The sequence below is a fragment of the Ranitomeya variabilis genome, chromosome 6, assembly GCF_051348905.1.
Source record: "Ranitomeya variabilis isolate aRanVar5 chromosome 6, aRanVar5.hap1, whole genome shotgun sequence".
NCBI classification, from domain to species: Eukaryota; Metazoa; Chordata; class Amphibia; order Anura; family Dendrobatidae; genus Ranitomeya; species Ranitomeya variabilis.
Window position 1 is genome coordinate 23,308,984 of NC_135237.1, and position 12,532 is coordinate 23,321,515.

Below are 12,532 nucleotides of genomic sequence, written 5' to 3' on the forward strand. Positions count from 1 at the left end.
CTGCTCCCTATCTGCAAGAATATAACTACTATAATACTGCCCCCTATGTGCAAGAATATAACTACTATAGTACTGCCCCCTATGTGCAAGAATATAACTAGTATAATACTGCTCCCTATCTGCAAGAATATACTATAATACTGCCCCCTATGTACAAGAATATAACTACTATAATACTGCTCCTATGTACAAGAATATAACTACTATAATACTGCCCCCTATGTACAAGAATATAACTGCTATAATACTGCCCCTATGTACAAGAATATAACTACTATAATACTGCTCCTATGTACAAGAATATAACTACTATAATACTGCTCCCTATGTACAAGAATATAACTACTATAATACTGCCCCTATGTACAAGAATATAACTACTATAATACTGCTCCCTATGTACAAGAATATAACTACTATAATACTGCCCCTATGTGCAAGAATATAACTACTATAATACTGCTCTTATGTACAAGAATATAACTACTATAATACTGCCCCCTATGTACAAGAATATAACTGCTATAATACTGCTCCTATGTACAAGAATATAACTACTATAATACTGCCTCCTATGTACAAGAATATAACTACTATAATACTGCCGCTATGTACAAGAATATAACTACTATAATACTGCTCCTATGTACAAGAATATAACTACTATAATACTGCCCCTATGTACAAGAATATAACTACTATAATACTGCCCCTATGTACAAGAATATAACTACTATAATACTGCTCCTATGTACAACAATATAACTACTATAATACTGCTCCTATGTACAAGAATATACTATAATACTGCTCCCTATCTGCAAGAATATACTATAATACTGCCCCCTATGTACAAGAATATAACTACTATAATACTGCTCCTATGTACAAGAATATAACTACTATAATACTGCCCCCTATGTACAAGAATATAACTGCTATAATACTGCCCCTATGTACAAGAATATAACTACTATAATACTGCTCCTATGTACAAGAATATAACTACTATAATACTGCTCCTATGTACAAGAATATAACTACTATAATACTGCCCCTATGTACAAGAATATAACTACTATAATACTGCTCCCTATGTACAAGAATATAACTACTATAATACTGCCCCTATGTGCAAGAATATAACTACTATAATACTGCCGCTATGTACAAGAATATAACTACTATAATACTGCTCCTATGTACAAGAATATAACTACTATAATACTGCTCCTATGTACAAGAATATAACTACTATAATACTGCTCCTATGTACAAGAATATAACTACTATAATACTGCTCCCTATAGAGAAGATACAGCTGATACAACAATCATACAAGCTTTATTTTTAGTTCCATACAGTTTCTTTCATAGTGTTTCTTCTGCTCCTGTCTCGGGGAGGATGTACGGTATTATAGGTATTAAATACATTTTCGGTTTCTTCCAGTCTTCTTTGACCTACGGTATTATCATCATTCTTGTTTTGTTGTCCGTGTCCTCGGTCCCACCCAGGTAATCGGCCCCTCCGGTCATGTATCCGGCATCCAGCATTCTGCTGGTTTTGTTACTTTCTATATTCAGGGCTTTGTTTCCGGCGGAGCTGTCACTCGAGGACAGAGCCATGAATCCGATCCTCAAGGTTTACAAATTGGTGATTCCCAGTATCGTGTTCCCCGCTCCTCTATTGTGTGTGTAGCGATGTCTCTCGGGATGGCAGGTTCCCACTGACACTCATATACGGTGTTCTGTCACACGGGCCCTCAGGATGTTATTCCCTCGCAGGGTTAAATGTATAGATGACATGTCATACGACCCGAGCGATCGGGCAACAATTGCGCTTCCGATTGACAGTTTGTCACGTAATTTGATTTCTCTTTATTGGACAATGACTCAACGGGTTGTGTCAGGAGAACATCCTCGTGTTGCAGCTGTAGTAGATCTAATCTCCCTGAATAATACTGAAAAATACCCATATATGATTATAAGGTAATGTGATATAGTAATGTTACAGCAATAAAAAAACTTAGAGCATAAAATACAATAATAAAAATAGTATAGTGAATAATAAAGTACAATAGTATAATAAACATTCAAAATATTAGTAAAAGTAATAATTTTAAATTTTATTTTTTCTTATAACTATTAAGAAGCCAACGTTTGGGTAGGAGGACCTCCCAAGAAATCAGGTTGTGCCCTTCTCTGCTGATCAATTCTTTGGCTTGGTTTAGGCTTATAGTAAAGATGTCATCAACCCTTAAAGGATTTGTAAACTGCTCAAAAAATAAAGGGAACACTAAAATCCCACATCCTAGATATCCCTGAATAAAATATTTCACTTGTAAATCTTTATTCATTACATAGGTTTTATTGTTCTCAACACATTTCACTAACAATGATCAATGTAAATCACAACTAATATCCCACGGAGGTCTGGAGTTGGAATGACGCTCAAAATCAAAGTGGAAAATGAAGTTACAGGCTGATCCAACTTCAGTGGAAATTCCTCAAGACAAGGAAATGATGCTCAGTAGTGTGTGTGGCCTCCACGTGCCTGTATGACCTCCCTACATCGCCTGGGCATGCTCCTGATGAGGCGGCGGATGGTCTCCTGAGGGATCTCCTCCCAGACCTGGACTAAAGCATCCGCCAACTCCTGGACAGTCTGTGGTGCAACGTGATGTTGGTGGATGGAGCGAGACATGATGGGCCAGATGTGTTCAATCGGATTCAGGTCTGGGGAACGGGCGGGTCAGTCCATAGCTTCAATGCCTTCATCTTGCAGGAACTGCTGACACACTCCAGCCACATGAGGTCTGGCATTGTCCTGCATTAGGAGGAACCCAGGGCCAACTGCACCAGCATATGGTCTCACAAGGGGTCTGAGGATCTCATCTCGGTACCTAATGGCAGTCAGGCTACCTCTGGCGAGCACATGGAGGGCTGTGCGGCCCTCCAAAGAAATGCCACCCCACACCATTACTGACCCACTGCCAAACCGGTCATGCTGAAGGATGTTGCAGGCAGCAGATCGCTCTCCACGGCGTCTCCAGACTCTGTCACGTCTGTCACATGTACTCAGTGTGAACCTGCTTTCATCTGTGATGAGCACAGGGCGCCAGTGGTGAATTTGCCAATCCTGGTGTTCTGTGGCAAATGCCAAGCGTCCTGAACAGTGTTGGGCTGTGAGCACAACACCCATCTGTGGATGTCGTGCACTCAGGCCATCCTCATGGAGTCAGTTTGTAACCTTTTGTGCAGACACATGCACATTTGTGGCCTGCCGGAGGTCATCTTGCAGGGCTGGATTCCACGTCCCACACAGGCACGGCACTTATGTCCTGATATTTTAAGGTATATCGCTTCATTTGGGGCTACACTGCCCACATACAGGCAGCGCTCACACACGTGTGGTTTCATTCCACAATCAGCAATTCTGTGGGTCCACTTGCTCCCTCACATTTATCAACTGTGACTGATGAAGGTCCGGATGTAGGACCGGAACGTTTCTGTTATTTTTTGAACACCATTAAATCACCTGTCTTACGTTAAGTTGAGTACCGAGTTTTTGCTATATACTACGGTGTGGAGCCTACTCTGGCATCTCTTTACCGTTGTGCACACATCTACTTTTTCATATATCACTGGGAGAGACACACAGACCTCACATCCATCCTATATTACTGGGAGAGACACACAGACCTCACATCCAGCTTATATTACTGGGAGAGACACACAGACCTCACATCCAGCCTATATTACTGGGAGAGACACACAGACCTCACATCCAGCCTATATTACTGGGAGAGACACACAGAGCTCACATCCAACCTATATTACTGGGAGAGACACACAGAGACCTCACATCCAGCTTATATTACTGGGAGAGACACACAGAGCTCACATCCAACCTATATTACTGGGAGAGACACACAGAGACCTCACATCCAGCTTATATTACTGGGAGAGACACACAGACCTCACATCCAGCTTATATTACTGGGAGAGACACACAGACCTCACATCCAGCCTATATTACTGGGAGAGACACACAGACCTCACATCCATCCTATATTACTGGGAGAGACACACAGACCTCACATCCAGCTTATATTACTGGGAGAGACACACAGACCTCACATCCAGCCTATATTACTGGGAGAGACACACAGACCTCACATCCAGCCTATATTACTGGGAGAGACACACAGAGCTCACATCCAGCCTATATTACTGGGAGAGACACACAGAGACCTCACATCCAGCTTATATTACTGGGAGAGACACACAGACCTCACATCCAACCTATATTACTGGGAGAGACACACAGACGTCACATCCATCCTATATTACTGGGAGAGACACACAGACCTCACATCCATCCTATATTACTGGGAGAGACACACAGACCTCACATCCATCCTATATTACTGGGAGAGACACACAGATCTCACATCCAGCCTATATTACTGGGAGAGACACACAGAGACCTCACATCCAGCTTATATTACTGGGAGAGACACACAGACCTCACATCCAACCTATATTACTGGTAGAGACACACAGAGCTCACATCCAGCCTATATTACTGGGAGAGACACACAGCTCACATCCAGCCTATATTACTGGGAGAGACACACAGACCTCACATCCAGCCTATATTACTGGGAGAGACACACACAGCTCACATCCAGCCTATATTACAGGGAGAGACACACAGACCTCACATCCAGCCTATATTACTGGGAGAGACACACCGACCTCACATCCATCCTATATTACTGGGAAAGACACACAGATATAACATCCAGCCTATATTACTGGGAGAGACACACAGACACCTCACATCCAGCTTATATTACTGGGAGAGACACACAGACCTCACATCCATCCTATATTACTGGGAGAGACACACAGATCTCACATCCAGCCTATATTACTGGGAGAGACACACAGAGACCTCACATCCAGCTTATATTACTGGGAGAGACACACAGACCTCACATCCAGCCTATATTACTGGGAGAGACACACAGAGACCTCACATCCAGCTTATATTACTGGGAGAGACACACAGACCTCACATCCAACCTATATTACTGGTAGAGACACACAGACCTCACATTGAGCCTATATTACTGGGAGAGACACACAGACCTCACATCCAGGCTATATTACTGGGAGAGACATACAGACCTCACATCCAGCCTATATTACTGGGAGAGACACACAGACCTCACATCCAGCCTATATTACTGGGAGAGACACACACAGCTCACATCCAGCCTATATTACAGGGAGAGACACACAGAGCTCACATCCAGCCTATATTACTGGGAGAGACACACAGAGCTCACATCCAGCCTATATTACTGGGAGCAACACACAGAGCTCACATCCAGCCTGTATTACTGGGAGAGACACACAGACCTCACATCCAGCCTATAGGGAGAGACACACAGACCTCACATCCAGCCTATAGGGAGAGACACACAGACCTCACATCAAGCCTATATTACTGGGAGAGACACACAAACCTGACATCCAGCCTATATTACTGGGAGAGACACACAAACCTCACATCCAGCCTATATTACTGGGAGATACAGACCTCACATCCATCCTATATTACTGGGAGAGACACACAGACCTCGCATCCAGCCTATATTACTGGGAGAGACACATAAACCTCACATCCAGCCTATATTACTGGGAGAGACACACAGACCACACATCCAGCCTATATTACTGGGAGAGACACACAAACCTCACATCCAGCCTATATTACTGGGAGATACAGGCCTCACATCCAGCCTATATTACTGAGAGAGACACACAGACCTCGCATCCAGCCTATATTACTGGGAGAGACACACAGCTCACATCCAGCCTATATTACTGGGAGAGACACACAGACCTCACATCCAGCCTATATTACTGGGAGAGACACACAAACCTCACATCCAGCCTATATTACTGGGAGAGACACACAAACCTCACATCCAGCCTATATTACTAGGAGAGACACACAGACCACACATCCAGCCTATATTACTGGGAGAGAGACACAAACCTCACATCCAGCCTATATTACTGGGAGAGAAACACAGAGCTCACATCCAGCCTATATTACTGGGAGAGACACAGACGTCACATCCAGCCTAAGTTACTGGGAGAGAGACACAGAGCTCACATCCAGCCTATATAACTGGGAAAGACACACATACCTCACATCCAGCCTATATTACTGGGAGAGACACACAGACCTCACATCCAGCCTATATTACTGGGAGAGACACACAGACCTCGCATCCAGCCTATATTACTGGGAGAGACACATAAACCTCACATCCAGCCTATATTACTGGGAGAGACACACAGACCACACATCCAGCCTATATTACTGGGAGAGACACACAAACCTCACATCCAGCCTATATTACTGGGAGATACAGGCCTCACATCCAGCCTATATTACTGAGAGAGACACACAGACCTCGCATCCAGCCTATATTACTGGGAGAGACACAAACCTCACATCCAGCCTATATTACTGGGAGAGACACACAGACCTCACATCCAGCCTATATTACTGGGAGAGACACACAAACCTCACATCCAGCCTATATTACTGGGAGAGACACACAAACCTCACATCCAGCCTATATTACTAGGAGAGACACACAGACCACACATCCAGCCTATATTACTGGGAGAGACACACAAACCTCACATCCAGCCTATATTACTGGGAGAGAAACACAGAGCTCACATCCAGCCTATATTACTGGGAGAGACACAGACGTCACATCCAGCCTAAATTACTGGGAGAGAGACACAGAGCTCACATCCAGCCTATATAACTGGGAAAGACACACATACCTCACATCCAGCCTATATTACTGGGAGAGACACACAGACCTCACATCCAGCCTATATTACTGGGAGAGGGACACACAGAGCTCACATCCAGCCTATATTACTGGGAGAGACACACAAACCTCACATCCAGCCTATATTACTGGGAGAGAGACACACAGACCTCACATCCTGCCTATATTACTGGGAGAGACACACAGACCTCACATCCAGCCTATATTACTGGGAGAGACACACAAACCTCACATCCAGCCTATATTACTGGGAGAGACACTGAGCTCACATCCAGTCTATATTACTGGGAGAGACACACAGACATCACAGCCTATATTAATGGGAGAGATACACAGACCTCATATTCAGCCTATATTACTGGAAGAGACACACAGAGCTCACATCCAGCCTATATTACTAGGAGAGACACACAGACCTCACATCCAGCCTATATTACTGGGAGAGACAAACAGACCTCACATCCAGCCTATATTACTGGGAGAGACACACAGACCTCACATCCAGCCTATATTACTGGGAGACACACTCATACTAGAGAATAATTCTTTAGGGTCCCACAGACACCAGGGTTGTGTAACTACATTCACCCACGCACCCTACACACAGCTGCACCGTTCCGCAGCCGTCCCGTTGTGTTAAACACAGATGTTTGTGAGGACGCTGCTCGTAACGTCATGTAAGCAAAGACTCTAAGCCACAAATAGAACCTGTCAAACTTCCCAAGAGCGATGAATATGTATGAGAATGTGTAAAAATCAAACAAATTACACACCATCCCCAACACATTCACATGACGTGAGCCACGAGGCATGGGACAGCAGAACGACCCACTGAGCTCCACTATATAGGCTAATATGGTGCCTCATTACAAGGACTCAGGGGGATCATTCTGACAGGGCTAGACGTCCATTGGATGTAATGATCCCTTCTGTTAGCTCCCAACACTTCAGGGTATGAAGTTTACAGCTAAGCATACATTACCTGATTATAACCGCCACACATGATAAATTATACTGCTGTATGTAAAACACTTCCATACAGTTGACTAAGCACAAACTATATACTGAAAAAATAATATAGTGTGTGAAGCCTATGTAATACCACCATACAGTGCTTAATTATCAAAATGAAATTAGCAGAAATATCACCGTACAGTGCACAAGTAACAACATATAGTGAGCAAATAATACCTACATACAGTGCTCAAATAATGCCAAAATACTATAAGCAAAAATATCACTGTAGAGGGCTCAAACAGCAACATAATAGCCAAATAATACCACCATACAGTACTCAAATAATACCAACATACTATGAGCAAAAATATCACTGTAGAGGGCTCAAATAGCAACATAATGACCAAATAATACCACCATACACTGCTCAAATAATACCAACAAACTATGAGCAAAAATATCACTGTAGAGGGCTCAAATAGCAACATAATGACCAAATAATACTAACATACAGTGCTCGAATAATACCAACATACTATGAGCAAAAATATCACTGTAGAGGGCTCAAATAGCAACATAATGACCAAATAATACTAACATACAGTGCTCGAATAATACCAACATACTATGAGCAAAATATCACTGTACAGGGCTCAAATAGCAACATAATGACCAAACAATACCAACATACAGTGCTCAAATAATACCAACATACTATGAGCAAAAGTATCACTGTACAGGGCTCAAATAGCAACATAATGACCAAATAATACTAACATACAGTGCTCGAATAATACCAACATACTATGAGCAAAAATATCACTGTAGAGGGCTCAAATAGCAACATAATGACCAAATAATACTAACATACAGTGCTGGAATAATACCAACATACTATGAGCAAAAATATCACTGTACAGGGCTCAAATAGCAACATAATGACCAAATAATACTAACATACAGTGCTCGAATAATACCAACATACTATGAGCAAAAATATCACTGTAGAGGGCTCAAATAGCAACATAATGACCAAATAATACTAACATACAGTGCTGGAATAATACCAACATACTATGAGCACAAATATCACTGTACAGGGCTCAAATAGCAACATAATGACCAAATAATACCAACATACAGTGCTCAAATAATACCAACATACTATGAGCAAAAGTATCACTGTACAGGGCTCAAATAGCAACATAATGACCAAATAATACTAACATACAGTGCTCGAATAATACCAACATACTATGAGCAAAAATATCACTGTAGAGGGCTCAAATAGCAACATAATGACCAAATAATACCACCATACAGTGCTCAAATAATACCAACATACTATGAGCAAAAATATCACTGTACAGGGCTCAAATAGCAACATAATGACCAAATAATACTAACATACAGTGCTCGAATAATACCAACATACTATGAGCAACAATATCACTGTAGAGGGCTCAAATAGCAACATAATGACCAAATAATACTAACATACAGTGCTCGAATATCAACATACTATGAGCAAAAATATCACTGTAGAGGGCTCAAATAGCAACATAATGACCAAATAATACCAACATACAGTGCTCAAATAAAACCAACATACTATGAGCAAAATTATTACTGTAGAGGGCTCAAATAGCAACATAATGACCAAATAATACTAACATACAGTGCTCGAATAATACCAACATACTATGAGCAAAAATATCACTGTAGAGGGCTCAAATAGCAACATAATGACCAAATAATACTAACATACAGTGCTCGAATAATACCAACATACTATGAGCAAAATATCACTGTACAGGGCTCAAATAGCAACATAATGACCAAACAATACCAACATACAGTGCTCAAATAATACCAACATACTATGAGCAAAAGTATCACTGTACAGGGCTCAAATAGCAACATAATGACCAAATAATACTAACATACAGTGCTCGAATAATACCAACATACTATGAGCAAAAATATCACTGTAGAGGGCTCAAATAGCAACATAATGACCAAATAATACTAACATACAGTGCTGGAATAATACCAACATACTATGAGCAAAAATATCACTGTACAGGGCTCAAATAGCAACATAATGACCAAATAATACTAACATACAGTGCTCGAATAATACCAACATACTATGAGCAAAAATATCACTGTAGAGGGCTCAAATAGCAACATAATGACCAAATAATACTAACATACAGTGCTGGAATAATACCAACATACTATGAGCACAAATATCACTGTACAGGGCTCAAATAGCAACATAATGACCAAATAATACCAACATACAGTGCTCAAATAATACCAACATACTATGAGCAAAAGTATCACTGTACAGGGCTCAAATAGCAACATAATGACCAAATAATACTAACATACAGTGCTCGAATAATACCAACATACTATGAGCAAAAATATCACTGTAGAGGGCTCAAATAGCAACATAATGACCAAATAATACCACCATACAGTGCTCAAATAATACCAACATACTATGAGCAAAAATATCACTGTACAGGGCTCAAATAGCAACATAATGACCAAATAATACTAACATACAGTGCTCGAATAATACCAACATACTATGAGCAACAATATCACTGTAGAGGGCTCAAATAGCAACATAATGACCAAATAATACTAACATACAGTGCTCGAATATCAACATACTATGAGCAAAAATATCACTGTAGAGGGCTCAAATAGCAACATAATGACCAAATAATACCAACATACAGTGCTCAAATAAAACCAACATACTATGAGCAAAATTATTACTGTAGAGGGCTCAAATAGCAACATAATGACCAAATAATACTAACATACAGTGCTCGAATACCAACATACTATGAGCAAAAATATCACTGTACAGGGCTCAAATAGCAACATAATGACCAAATAATACTAACATACAGTGCTCGAATAATACCAACATACTATGAGCAAAAATATCACTGTACAGGGCTCAAATAGCAACATAATGACCAAATAATACCAACATACAGTGCTCAAATAATACCAACATACTATGAGCAAAAGTATCACTGTACAGGGCTCAAATAGCAACATAATGACCAAATAATACTAACATACAGTGCTCGAATAATATCAACATACTATGAGCAAAAATATCACTGTAGAGGGCTAAAATAGCAAAATAAAGACCAAATAATACTAACATACAGTGCTCAAATAAAACCAACATACTATGAGCAAAAATATTACTGTAGAGGGCTCAAATAGCAACATAATGACCAAATAATACTAACATACAGTGCTCAAATAATACCAACATACTATGAGCAAAAGTATCACTGTACAGGGCTCAAATAGCAACATAATGACCAAATAATACTAACATACAGTGTTCGAATAATACAAACATACTATGAGCAAAAATATCACTGTACAGGGCTCAAATAGCAACATAATGACCAAATAATACTAACATACAGTGCTCGAATACCAACATACTATGAGCAAAAATATCACTGTACAGGGCTCAAATAGCAACATAATGACCAAATAATACCACCATACAGTGCTCAAATAATACAACCACAAAGAACCAAGTAACAGCTTTGTTACATTATATCCTACTAGCAGTGCTAAGTAATAGTGCTGTACAACTATGATGTTTGCAGGATTTGATGCCAGGTCAGTTGTGACCCCTCTAAATTAGGAGATGTGCCCTGTTGGGCGGCACAGGTAACCATCGCTCTCCCCACTCTATTACAAGGGTCTTAATTGAGCCCCTCCTGGTCCTGGTTGAGACCCTCAGAACCCCCATATATGCCCCATCCCAGGACTCTATATCAGGCACTAGTAGTCACCCAGCTTTCTGAGGAGAAGAGCTAAATAAAAGAAATTTTTACTGCTTCTATCACTGAATTATTTCTATTTTTTGGGAATTTTCACCAAAATGTATAATGTGAGAATCCAGCGATGGGTGCAGGGAGGGGGCGTCTACATCTGTTATCAATATCCATCTGCGATGGGACAATCTTTCCGTACAAACACCTCCACGTCTTTTCCATTATGCTCCAGAGCTGACGTTCCTAAAATAAGAAGACTGCTTGGGTGGTCCGGCTAATAAGGGCTGGTTGTTTAGAAACACATTGTAAGCAGTTAGTGCAATTCATAGGCCTGGAAATGAGACTCTGATGCTGAGACTCGGGTCACAATGTATCCAGCAATGCATATAATGTCCTGATGTATCTCTGTCACAGTCACAGCTTCGCATTCTCCTGCAGAACTCCAAATCCCCTGCGTAGGAATAGAGCAAAACTCTGGATCCCTGCTGCTGCCACTAGAGGGAGCTCCAGAGCTCACTGCATACAGGCTTATTGAGTTCACTTCTTGAGCTCCCCCTAGTGGTGGCTGCAGGCAGATATAATATTATCATGTACCAGTCTATGAATGAAGAAATAAAGACCCCCGTCCATTACAAAGAGATCAATCATCTCACAATGCAAAATGTTACATTTTAGATATTATATTGTCAATACGGGAAACCCTCCTGTTAGATAAGCAAAAGATACCTGTAAATGCAGCTTTGGATGTGACTAGAGAATAATAAGAAGAAGAAAATCTGCAAATTTATGAAAAGAGAAGCAGGAGTAGAAAACACACCTATCTACAAGTGCAGCATCAATCAGTAACTTC